The following is a 14,023-nucleotide window of genomic DNA, read 5'->3' as shown; positions in this document are numbered from 1 at the left end:
ATAATCAGTAAGCATCAAGCTTTAAATCAGAAAATTCCATCAAGCATCTCTCCATGGCTGGATTCCAATTTAGTCATTCTGAAATCCATGAGATTTAAGTAGATCTGACATTTTCCCCATTGTTTCAAATGAATCTTCTTAAAATATGACTAAGCCTGGATCCAACCCAGTATTAATAAACATCTAGCCATTTTTTGTTATTGTTAGGTGTCTTAAAGTCATTCACCACTTATGAAGATCCTGAGACAAAGCTTTTATGGGTTTTCTTGGCGAGATTGATTCACAGGAATTTGCCTTTGCCTTTCTCTGAAGCTGAAAGAATGTGACTTGTCATGCAGTGGATTTCCATGGCCGAGCAGGGATTCAAAGCCTGGTATTCCAGTATCCTAGTCCAACACTCATTCTACTGCATATTTGTTTCTTTACATGATGTCAAAAATATGTTGTCTGGGGCAGGTGCTTCACTCTGTCTAAGAACAGGGTCAGCCATGATAATCAGAACATAGTTGCTGGAGGCTGAACTATTTTTCTCCTTCATGAGAAAATGTTAGGCATGTCCTTCCCACCCTTACTTAAAATGCATTTCTAATCCATCTCTCATTGCTGGTTTAGAAGTCTACCTGTTTTTAAAATCAAACATCTATAATTTATTTAAAGAAGCACCACTACATTAGTTTATCCTCCACCCCTGTATTACACACAAAGACTTCTAGTTTTCTGGTTGCACAGAAAGATTTTGCAAAGCACTATCATAGGAATGTGCTTTATCTTATGATATTTCACACAGCTTATTATTATGAAACCTTATCAAGAAAGAATTAGTTCATGCTGTTTATTATGCACCGCCAGAGCATGCTTCTCGGAGTGGGATAAACCCAGCAGGAAGAAAGGGAGTGATTGATAATTGTACAAGGGAAAAAAAATAGAAACATTAAAAACAACAACAAAAACTTTACAGCAGCAGCAGATCTGCTGCGACTTACGAATTACTAACAACTTTTGTAAGTTTTACATGCTTATTCCATCTGCTATTCATTAAATAAAAGTTGCCATGGCAACTGCCACATGACATGGTATTTATGCTACATCTGATGTACAAAGCATAGTTTGTGTAGGAGTCTGTGTATGTATATGATGTGGCAGCTGGCATCACTGCCATTTTGTTGCTGCTCCGGAGGAAAATGTACTGTGAATACACACTTGAATACTTATATTAGTGCTCAGTTGACTAAAGTTTTGGACCCCCTGCACCCTGTCCACACGAAAAACTGCCAAAAGAAACACCCTGTTGTCAAAATCTGAGGCACTGACCACGTGTCACTCTTAGCCAGAAATAATTATTTACCTGTTATAAAACACCATAGCTGCCAGGAAATTAGTCCTATTAGCTTATGTTTAGAAAAAGGGTGCTCAAGAGGAGAAGTGATATTAACAGGCTATTAGTGATTCTTTCTTGATAAATTCATGTCCAAAAGGTGTGCGAGGGGGAGAGAGAAGGGAATTTTTTTTAAAAAAATTAAGTTTTTATTTAAACAAAATTTAACAAGACAATACCTTACATACACCAAACAAATACAAATACAAAATAAATTCAATACAATAGTACAGTAGGTCACATATGATACATATGGCTTCTGTCCTTTCCTGTTTGTTTAGTTTCCTATCTAAGTTCTTTTTTCCCGATTCTGCGCTTTATAATTGTGTTTCTATCATCCATAATTGTTGCATTACAACACATCAAATGTCAAGAAATATATTTATATCTTTTCCCCAGAAATGTATATTTCCCCATTGATTTCTTATCCTTCTCTTTTATTTCTTCATTCTTTCCCCCCTTCCTGTTTCCTCATATTTCCCTTGCAAACATACACACACACACACACACACACACACACATATATATATATATACACATACATGCATGCATATGCACATGCACACCTACATACATTTATACATCCATATATACACATGCATATCCATGCTCCTTAATATTCATATGCACTCATATATAAATATATTCACATATAAGAAGGGTCCCTCTCTTGTTTAATCTATTTTGTTTTCTACTAATCTTTATTTTGCTTTGCTTTATTTTGTTCTGTTTTGGTTTTAAATTGAGTTAGATTATTCCTTTTATTAACTTCTTCTCAATGTACTTTTTAATACCATTCCATTCTTTTTCGTTAAACTTATCTATAGTATTCTTTCCTTTGTTTTCTTTCATAAGGTTAGTTAACATATCCATTTCTATAGCCTCATATAGTTTGCTAAGCCATTCATACACTGTTGGTGTGGTTGGCCTTTTCCAATGCTTACCGAATATTATTCTCGCACTTGTTACCATGTATAGTATTATTCGATAGAGTGAATTTGTAACTGTCATTCATGGTTTTTTCCCATTCCTCAAGCTTAATTGTTCTTCCTGTCTCTGAGGCCCATTTCAGCATGGTATCTTTTACTGTGTCTTGTTCCAAATCTCTGTCTATCAAAATTTCATAATATTTGGAGATATGTCTTGGTTTTTTGTCAGATATGATAGTGTCCAGCTCTGTCTTTTGGTTACCGATTCCTTCATTTTTTACATCTAATCTATATCTTTCTGCCAGTTGTCTATATATGTTCCAGTCGTTCAAATTGATTTCGCTCCTCAGTTGGTTGCTTGTTTTAAGTTCTCCTTCTTTATTTAAAATGTCTCTGTATGTTATCCATTTAGTCGTCTTGTAATATTTGGTTCTTTTAAAGAAAGCTTCTTGTGGGGAAACCCACAAGGGTAGTTTGTAATAGAACATTGTTTTGATTTTATTCCATGCTTTCAGTAGGGCATTCCTTACAAAATGGTGGGAGAAAGCTTTATTTACTATGAGCTTGTTATACCACAGAAAGGCATGGAATCCATAGTTTAATTGAATGCTTTCCAAAGTCAAACGTCTTTCATTATTCAGATTGAACCAATCCTCTAGCCAACTTAGACAGGCTGCCAGATAGTACATTTTGAGGTTGGGAAACGCACAGCCTCCTCGACATTTTTTATCTATTAATATTTTTTGTCTAATTCTAGCCTTGTGCCCACTCCAGAGAAATTTATTTATCTCTTTCTGCCACTTTTCTATTTGGGATATTTGGGATAGGACCGGTAGATTTTGGAACAAGAAGTTAAATCTGGGCAAGATGTTCATTTTTATTAATGCCACTTTCCCAAAGAAGGATAGATTCAATCTTGACCATTTTTCCAGATCCATCTTGATTTCCTTGAAGGTTGTGTTGTAGTTATTATGGTATAGGTCAATATTTCTCCCTGTTATAACTACTCCCAGATATTTAGCTTTCTTTTCCACTCTGTAACCTGACTTTTCTTGCAATATTTTTTCTTCTTTTTTCGTCATGTTTTTAGTTATTATTACCGGTTTTTCTTGGTTTATTCTAAACCCTGAATATAATCCATACTCTTGTAATATGTTGTTTAGATGATTTATACTGCCGATTGGATCTTCCAAGTACAAAATAAGATCATCCGCAAATGCTCGCACTTTGAAACTATGTTCTTGAATCTGAACTCCCTTTATCATTCTTTCCATCCTTATTTGATTATTTAATATTTCTAGTAATAAGATAAATACAAGGGGCGACAGAGGGCACCCTTGCCTTGTTCCCCTCTCTATTATTACGGTCTCAGATCTTTCTTCATTTATTATTATCTGTGCATTCTGCTCCGTGTAAATCCTTTTGATCCAGTTCTCAAAGGTGGTACCCATATCTATTTTTTTAATTGTGTCAAGTAAAAAGGACCAACTGACCCGATCAAAAGCCTTTTCTGCATCTAGCAGAATCATAGCTAATTTTTTATCATTGTGGTGTTCAAAGTATTCGATTACATCTAATGTTATTCATATGTTGTCCCTCATTTGTCTTCTTAGCAAAAAGCCACTTTGGTCTTCATGTATTGTACGGTTCAAGATTTTTTTCAATCTCTCTGCCAGGATTAAGGTGAAGATCTTGTAGTCGTTACTGAGTAATGATATGGGTCTGTAGTTCTTCGGGTCATCTTTTTCTTTATTCTCTTTGGGTAGCAGAATGATGTATGCTGTTTTCCAGGAGTCTGGGATTCCAAAAATTTTTATGTCATTGAACGTTTCTTTTAGTGGATGGATCAAGACTTCTTCGAAATGTTTGTAATAGGCGGCTGAAAGTCCATCTGGACCAGGAGCCTTATTCGGTCTGAGTTTTTTAATTGCCTCAGATATTTCTTGTACTGTAATATTTTTATTTAAGTCCTCTTTTTCTATTTCTTTTAATTGTACTAGTTTTTGTTTGTCTAAGTAATTCTGAGTTTCTTCTTTTTTATTAGTTCCATTTTCTTCCCTTGCATATAACTCTTGGTAATATTCCTTGAAGATCTCCTTTATTCTATTATTGTCCGTCGTTCTTTCACCTTTATATTTTAATTCTGTAATTATCTTTTTTTCTTCAAGTCTTCTTAGTTTAGCGGCTAAGAATTTCCCACATTTGTTTCCAGATTCAAAGTGTATTTGCTTTGTCTTCTTCAACTTCTTTTCTATCTCTTTTGTTGCTAATAGTCTCAATTGGTGTTGCAGATCCTCTACTTCATATTTCAGTTTTTTGTCGCCTGTCCTTTTCCATTCTTCCTCCTTAACTTTCAGTCTATCTGATATTGTTTTTTCTCTTTGCATCTCTTTCTTCTTTTCTTCTGATTGCAACTTGATAAAGAGCCCTCTTACGACAGCTTTGCTGGCGTCCCATATTATATTATTTGATATCTTATCTGTTTTATTCTCTTTAAAGTACAAGTTTAGTTCCTTAGATATATACTTCTTGTTTTCTTCTTTGTCTAATAGTGAGTTCTGTAATCTCCAATTAAATTGTCTCTTTTTTTCTGTATATCTAATACGATTGGGTTGTGGTCTGAAACTTTTCTGGGTAGTATGTCCATGTTGTTTACCACATTTGCTAGTTTATTTGAAACAAGAAATAGGTCAATCCGTGAGAAGGAATCTTATGTTTCTGAATAGAAGGTATATCCACTCACTCCCTTGTATTTATGACTCCATACATCAATCAGGTTATGATCTTCTTGTAATTTAAAAAAGGATATTGGAAGTTTTCCTTGATTTGGTCGAATCTTTTTCCCTTTATTTGATTTCCTATCCAATGTGGGTTCTCTAACAGCGTTAAAATCCCCCAAAAGTATAATTTCTGAGTATTTAGTATTATTTATTTGTTCATGTAGGGAAGTATAATATTTTCCTTGATTGTTTTGTGGTGCATATATTCCAACTACAAGTATAATCCTATTTTGAGATTTTATATCCACTGCGACGTACGCTCCTTCTTCATCTTTGAAGATTTCTTTTGTTTGGTATTTTCTACTCACATATATTGCAATGCCCCCTTTTCTGGTTTTGGATAGAGTAGAGAAACAAGTACCTAGTTTAGGATTTCTAGTGTATTTGCTGTCTTTTTCTTTTATTTTTATTTCTTGAATACATGTGATGTCGCTCTTCAGTTTTTCCAGATAATGGAATACAATGCTTCTTTTGTACTTAGAATTGATTCCTTTGACGTTCCAAGAAGTTACTTTCATTCTTTTGTTATTGGTTTTTTTCCCTTTTGTTTCTTCTAGTTCTGTTCTTTTTAGTCCTGTTGTTTTTGGTCCACCCCTTCCGCCCCTTTTTAATGTGTCCTTTTGCTTTAATTCAGTAAGAATAAAATAAGTTTATTGTTGTAAGTATAAAAAATGAAATAAGATAGAAGCGGGGTCAAAAAAAGAAAAAACAACAACAATCTGTTGTTGTTTTGTTTAATTGTCCAAACTATGTCTCTACTGGGTCACTTAAGTCTAACAGATATTCCAGATCTTTTTTCTTTATGTATTATAGTGTTTTCTTCTTCTATAGTTTCTTCTTTGTTTCTCTCCTGGTCTTCCTTATTATTATCTCGATCTTGTTTATCTTCTCTGTCTTTTATCTTTTTGTATGGTTCTTCACCGCCTGTGTCATCTTTCTTTTTGTTGTTTCTGTTTCTCCATTCTCTTTTATAATGATAGTTCTCCTTTCCTTCTTCTCCTTTGTCTTTATGTTCTTTTCTCAGTCTTTTCTCCGCTTCTTGGGCCTTTTCTTCATTATCTATTTTATGTCTTCTTTGATTGTAAAAGAAGGTTAATCCTTTGATTCTTTCCCATTTAAAGTTGATGTCTAAATGATTTAGTAGTTGTGTCAATGACTTATATTTGGTTCTCGCCTGTAATATCTGAGGTGGCAGGTCTTTAAAGATTTTTATTTCATTTCCTTCGATGACTAGTTTTCTATCGTAGTTTTTTTTTTTTTTTTTTTTTTTGTATTATTAAGTCCCTTATTTTAGATCATATGAAACAGACCACCACATCTCGTGGGATCTTTTTTCTGAGAGAGAAGGGAATTTCAAGTGTCAAGCTGAACAGTATTCAGTAAAACACAAATTTGGGGCCTTAGGGATGTTTCCACACTGCACAATTATATCGGTTTGATATCACGTGAACTGTTATGACTCCACTAATCTGTAAAATTCTTAGATGTGTAGTTTGGTGAGGGACTTTCAATTCTATAATGCATTCCCCTGAACTACAGCATTTGCATTCTCTGACAGAGAAAATTCTAAATAATCCCCAAAAGTGCAAATGCCAAAATTCCATAGAAGGGGGCTATTTGTGCTTGCTTTTTACAGTAAATGAAAATTCATCTGGGTGCTAATTGTGTAAATGAGTTTTCATCTAGCCTGGTCCTTCTACAGCTGAGCCATCTCGTGGTATGGACTACAATACATGTCATTCTGAGAAAGATTATGCCCAAAACTAAATGAATGAAAGAAAGAAAGAAAGAAAGAAAGAAAGAAAGAAAGAAAGAGAAAAAAAGAAAGAAAGAGAAAGGTAGATAGGTAGGTGTAAGTAAAGAAGGACCTATAACTCTTTCATACAGCTACAAACTTCCTGCCCAAGTCATATCTCCCATATACTATGGGCATACAAAATTTCACTATTGTCCAAAACACACTGCGGAAATAATCCAGTTTGAGACTGCTTTAACTGCCCTGGCTCAATCCTAGGGAATCCTGGGAATTGTAATTCATTGTGAAACCAGAGCACTTTGACAGAAAAGGCTAAATGTCTGACAAATTTACAGTTCCCAGAATTCCATAGCACTGAGTCAGAGTAGTTAAAGCAGTCTCAAACTGGATTATTTCTACAGTGTGTGTTTGGAGTCTGGACTTGTTTCAGGAAAGGGGGGATTTCCATTCAATACCCACCAATGAATCACATTCAACACAGTAACAACAACTTTCCTTGAATGCAAATTAGAGATGTTAGCTCATTAAAATAAAATAAAATAAAATAAAATAAAATAAAATAAAGGCTCTTAAATGAACTCATTGTCTGACTATCATCTTGTTAATTAAGTGATTATATTTACATATTGGAAAAGCACAGCAAAGGATCCTATCAAAAGGGGTTAAAGGAGCATCTTACCTTTCCCAAATTCAGTGCTAGTTTGGGAGGCAGCTGGTTTGTATCACAAATAAATCGTCACCAGATCAACGCTTCTGACTTCTAAAAATGGCTGCCAAAGTGGCTTAGATGACCTTGGCTGCATCTGGGATGGACCCGGGCTGCAATCCAGAGGTGATTTAAGTGTGACAGGAACTGGCTGCCCCCCAAATTAGCACTGAATCCAGGAAAGGTAAGCTGCTCCTTTAACCCCATGTGATAAGGTCCAAAGATACTGAGTTGTTCCAATAGTTGCAGTAATGTTTGTTCTGGCTTAAATTAAGTGAACAAAAATAATGACAAAAATTATTTAGAAGGAACTTCCTGACAGGAAGGGCTATTTGACAGTGGAACACACTCCTTTGATTGAGAGTTCCTGCATGGCAGGGGGGTTGGACTGGATGGCCTTTATGGTGTCTTCCAACTCTATGATTCTATATTGGTTTGAGGTTGGACTTTCACAACGCTTTGGTACATCTGGAGTATGCAAGGATTTCTTTCTCTGAATTGTTCTCAACTTTTGGGAGCATACAGAGATTATATTGGAGAAGCCTACAGAGTTTGTAATTTAAACTGTTATACCTCCTAAAATCTGTGGTCTATGATTTCTTTTTCAAGGAATGAGGGCAGGTTAGAAAAAAGTGAACTGTCTCTTTTGCACTCCTTGCTGACACATAAAGGTTTATAACCTTATTCCACCTCCATGCAGCATTCACAGTGGTAGCCTCTTGCACAGTTTGAAGGCAGAGGAAAGTTCTCTTTCTAAATGTTCTACTAGAGAAAGAGGCTTTAAAGCAAATTAAACCTCATTAAAGAGGTCTTCCAGTTGCAGGGAGCAATTATTTTACCATATATTTTTCCACTTTCCCCCATGCCAAGGCCAAGAACTGATTTCCAGTCTATGCTAGATACTAGTAACTGGAATGGGGGGTGTCTCAAATCCATGCTATAATTCATTTCAGTTATCCAAGATGGATGAGGTCTCAAAATGCCCCCAAAGGCCAAGAGATTTTGCTGCTGTCTTGGCTTGGCTACTGTGGACATTTCTCCAAATTCTGTGTTTTGCCTGGCTGTTGTGCTTGACTGCACATAGAGGACCTCATTTAGACAAAGTGGGACTATAATCTACTTTTTCATTTCCATGTAGAACATGACCAACATACTTCTTGTGAAGCCATATGTTGCTATGGTCTCCTGTATTTATTATGCTCTTATTTGATCAGTTGGCCATCATTACAGAAAATGACCATCCACAGTTGATGCAAGCAACCCAAAACTTGGAAAGAGGAAATGAAAAATGCTTGAGGTACTGCAGAAATAATTCTCAAGGGACCAGCTAACACAGCTTGTGGGAAGTTTTGCTGCCAGAATAATATAACAAGATGATCAGAAGCATTGTCTGGGTTTTGTTTTCTGTACAAATAAGTGAACAATACTCACTAGGGTTTCCAGAATTTAGTTTAGGTCCTATTCATAATGTTCCCATAGCAATGTTCAGTGCTGTCAAATCCTTAGCTAATCAAGACCTAAGTAATTCACAGCACACATCCATTTCTGCCTTATTCCATTTTTATGTGATTGAGGTGTCTAACCAATTACTGTAAATATCTCAACCAACTTAAATCACATTTTTGTGAACTCTTCAGTATTCCTTCCAACCTAAATTTGAGAGTAATGACTATGTGAGAGTGAGGAGATTGCCAAGGGGTAGGATGTCAGGCTTATAAACTCCTATGACCTGTTGGGAATCTTTCTCCAATTACTAAATCCAGAAATATATTGAAGTTCACTAGACCTGATTCACCTGCTCTGTTCATTATAACCTCAAAGTGTTACAACATTTCACCTCCACCAGCACCATCTTCCCGTCTGCCTTTCCAACTGTTATTACATTGTCTTTCTTGATGGTTCCTCAGATAGCCATGATTGTTGTGCAACAGGGAGCAAGGGCAACATTGTCAGCTTTACAAGCTGTTAAATCTCTTTGCAGGTGTGTTTGAAACTAACACAGCAGAAATTAAGTTATCCACCACAAAAGTTAGACAATATGGGCTGCATACCCAGAGGGGCAATTAGCACAGGCATGGGAATAATCAAACATATCAGAAAAATAAACAGAGCTTGTTCACATTGAACTTCAAATCCCAGTTACCATGCAGAACACAGATGTTAATCCCTTAAAAGAAACTGGCACTGTTGGGTTATAATTAAATCATGCACATTTTACTTGAACAGGTAGTTTTCCTCGTATCATCATTTTATCCTTAGCTTAGGCCCAATTCCCACTGGCCTATAACGTGGATCAGGACGGAAATCATGGGTGCATAGTTTCCATTTGAGCGTACATTTGACCCGCATTGCTCCGATATCGTTCCCACTGGAAGTCGAATCTGAATCGAATTATCATGAAAAACCCGAATTATAGGTCGATAAACTGTTTTAAAAAAACAGTGGCTTTTTAGTGAGTTTTCCTGTGCCTCCCTAGTCTGATTCGGGGCAAATGAATGGGAACAAAAGGGTGTCTGATTAGGGAACCTGGAGATGGGAGGAGCAGTGCTCAAGGGGCTGGCCTGGGGGTGTCACCCTCTTTGTTCTCTTTCTGCATTGCTGGTGCCATTTTCTTCCATTCGCATAGCCTTTCCCCCAGTGAATTAGGAAGCAGGATAAGGCAATCACGGTACATTGAGCTCCAAACACAGTAAACACATTACTCCCCTTGCAACCTCCCCTCTGCTCCACATTCATAGACCGATGTGTGAGGAGAGCCATTGAACACCATTTAAAACAATTTTTTTTTTTGCCTCTGCCTGAGCAGCAGATGGGCTTTGCAGTACATGCCTGCTTGATCGCCCCTCAGACAGCCCAGGGAGCAATGGGGAAGGCAAAGAGATTTGGAGCAAATGGCTCCTCTTTTCTCTTTCTCAGAGGGAGTCTGGGGAGACACAGAAGAGCCTGGACACAAAGGGGTTTGGGGCAAATAGAGGCTCCTCTTCTCTTTCCCAGAGGGAGTCTGGGGAGACACACAGAAGAGCCTGGGCGCAAAGGGGTTTGGGGCAAATAGAGGCTTCTCTTCTCTTTCCCAGAGGGAGTCTGGGGAGACACAGAAGAGCCTGGACGCAAAGGGGTTTAGGGTGAATAGAGGCTCCTTCTCTCTTTCCCAGATAGACTATTCTTCCTTTCCCAGAGGGGAAAAGCGCCTAAGCGATTGATTGGTTGTGACGTCAAGCACTTAAGCACTTGATTGACAGCTGGTTTTAAAAAAAGAGGTCCTGGAAGGGCAATGGGAACAGGGAGCAAAATAACCAGCTTCAAATTACCACAGGATAATACCAATGGGAACAGTAACAGGGGTAAAAAAACCGGGGTCTGTTTGCACCCGTTTTTAATGGGAACAATGGGTCAGATTCGAGTCAGAATCCGAGTCATAATCGCTGCGAAATAAGCCGCTTTTTTTGCCCAGTGGGAATAGGACCTTAGAAAATGATGTTTGAACTCAATATGTTATCAATATTTAATACTTAGATACTAAATCTGTGTTGTTGTCCTTAACTGCCATCAAGTTGTAGTAGTAGTATTGCCACCCTATGAATGAGAAACCTCCAGGTCACCTTATCATCAACAGCTCTGCTCAGGTCTTGCAGACTTAGGGCTGTGGCTTCCTTGACAGAGGTCTATCCGTTTATAATGTGTCTTTCTCTTTTCCTATTGCCTTCTATCATCCCAAACATTATCTTTTTTAGTGAGCCATTTCTTGTTATGATATGGACAAACTATCCAGTTTAGCTATCTTGGCTTGTAGGGAGAGTTCAGGCTTGATTTGCTGTAGGACCCATTAATTTTCCTTTTCAGCAGTCCACAGTACCCATAGAACTCTTTTCCAGCAGCACATTTTGAATGAGTTGATTTTCTTCCTAGCAGCTTTATTAATTGTCCAGCTTTCACAACCATACATAGAAATGGGACATACAATGGCATGGACAATCCTAACTTTATATATCTTTGATACATCTTTTAAAATAATATTTTTATTGACAGAAAATATATAATACAAAATAATTTTCATATCTAAAACAACATACAGGGTAAACACATTTAATACTCAGCACTACTACTAAACTAAATTAACTTATTTCTAACTAAAATAATTTTGTTGGAAGTGGAGGGAGTGGATATAATTTTTATTATATTCTATAACTGATGAATTGAAAGCTGTAGATTCTGTGTGTATGCAATGCATGTGTGTGTGTGTTTTGTGGGTTTTTTGGTATTTTCTATTCAATATATATCTTGACACTTCAGGATTTTGTCTAGTCACTATAAGGGTGTTACTACAGGATGCAATCGGTATGGACCACCCCAGGTGACATCCTAAGAAGGGGGGTGACACAACTGCTCCCCAAACATCTGCCTTTGGGGCTGCGACATTTGTCTGCATTTCACTCACACTGTAAAGATAGTGTGAGTGGGGGCAAGGCTCAGTGGAAGCAGAACGAAGTGGCCCTGGGGTTCATACACACACACACACACACACACACACACACACACACACACACACACAGAGTTGTCCCTCCATATTCGCTAGGGTTAGGGGAACAAGACCCCCGCGAATATGGAAAAACTGCAAATAACAAAAACACTGTTTTACCTGAGAGGACACCTCTCTAGGAATCTCTAGGTCCCTCAGTGCAACTCTGTGGTCAATGTCCAACATACACTGACCATAGACTAACACTGGAGTAGCTACAAATGGTCTTTCAGTGCAACTTTTAGTTAAAGTTGACCACAGAGTTGCACTGGAGGACCTAGACAGTCCTAGAGAGAACATATTAATGAAATCCGTGAATAATCAAATCTGCAAATATCAAAGTTGCAAATATGGAGGGATGACTGTGTGTGTGTGTGTGTATATATATATAATTTTTTTAAAAAAATAATAATATATAAAATGAAATATTAAAACATAATTTGTTTTAAATTTTCCTTAAAAATATCACATCTTACCAATTCCCTTTTAACCATGTGAAACTATGTACATGTAAATACATTTAGGCTGTTCATATGATACTGTAATTTAAAGATATAATTTTAATTTTGATAGTTGGTTATATCACAACTAATGGTATTACAGTCAGTGATATATGGGAATAACAATTTATGAGTAACAATAGTACAAAAACATTACTATGGATTCTATATGGTGTGATATGGGAGGCCTATCGATGCGGTGACACCATGATACCATGAGTTACCAAACCAAGTAAAACCAAAACTAGTGAAACCACTGGTCCCTAAATAGTTACCCTTCCAAGCTCTAATCTTCTGATTTCTTGACTGCATCTCCATTCTAATTAATGACTGAGCCAAGGTGTGGAAAACCTTGAACTATTTTAATGTCTTCATCATTTACTTTAAAGTGATGTAAATTATGGAGATTGTCGCAGAGGCTTTTATCCTATTTTCCTGTGATAAAGCATGGGAAAATCCTGTTTTTGAAAAGCTGTGAGATAAGCCCAGGCTGCAGATGGGTGAATGAGGTAAGACCCATCTTTAAAGTTAAATGTGCATGGGATAAAAGCCCATGCAATAATCTCCTATATGTGATCATTATTTTTGTTTTCTTAGGGCTGAAACAGACAGTCCATTTAGTTCTGTTTGGTGCTGGCTTTGGGGCATGGCGTTTACATTTGCCATGCCCTCAAGCCAGATAGAAGCTGGGCTGCCGATTACATGCCAACTGGCTTCTCTCTCACTTGAGGAAGTGGCACTTAGATGCCACTTTCCCCAGAGCCAACTTTTTGGGAGAAAAAGATAGCTCTTTGGGAGAAGGAGTGACTTTTTTCCGTCCCTAAAAGGGGCAAATCTTATCTGCTCCTTTTTGGGGTGGAATCTGGCTGGATTGGGGCCGGGCACCTGTTTGCCCTGGTCCCAATCCAGCCTAAAAGGGGCGGCTCTAAAACAGCCCTTTTGGGCTGTCTGTATCCCCCCCCCCCTTAATCTTCAACTGTAAACCTGCCTTTTCACTTTCTGGAAGATAATAGTATATATTGTCCGCATATCTTAAATTGTTGGTGTGTCTTCCTACAATTTTCACATCTCCTTCTCTGAACCTAATCCTGGTTTGTGTATGATATGTTCAGTGTAAAAGTTAGATAGGGGATAAAATGAAACCTTGCTTGATCCCCATTACTTGAAAAATATTGTTGTGATGAACTGTTGACCTCACAAAATTAAGTCAGTGGATCTGCTGCTTCACTTCTTGATCCTAGGCCAAATTTTTGATTCTGCTCTGTTTCCTACTTTTCCATTCCAATCATGTGTGATTAACATGACGTCCTATTGTGGCATGTGAACATGGACTCTAAAGTAGGAACTAGTGATTTGACAAACCAATGTTTTTCTTCCCCGTTCATTGAGAACTTGATCAGAATTTTTTTAAAAAAATATTCGTTTCACAAGTCCCACTTTCAAAAGGTTATTTTGTTTCTC

This window comes from Sceloporus occidentalis, unplaced genomic scaffold (assembly GCF_023333645.1).
Source record: "Sceloporus occidentalis isolate IW3139 unplaced genomic scaffold, rSceOcc1.0.p SCAF_1, whole genome shotgun sequence".
NCBI classification, from domain to species: domain Eukaryota; kingdom Metazoa; phylum Chordata; class Lepidosauria; order Squamata; family Phrynosomatidae; genus Sceloporus; species Sceloporus occidentalis.
The sequence above is the reverse complement of the archived record's forward strand: the minus strand, read 5'-3'. Positions refer to the sequence as shown.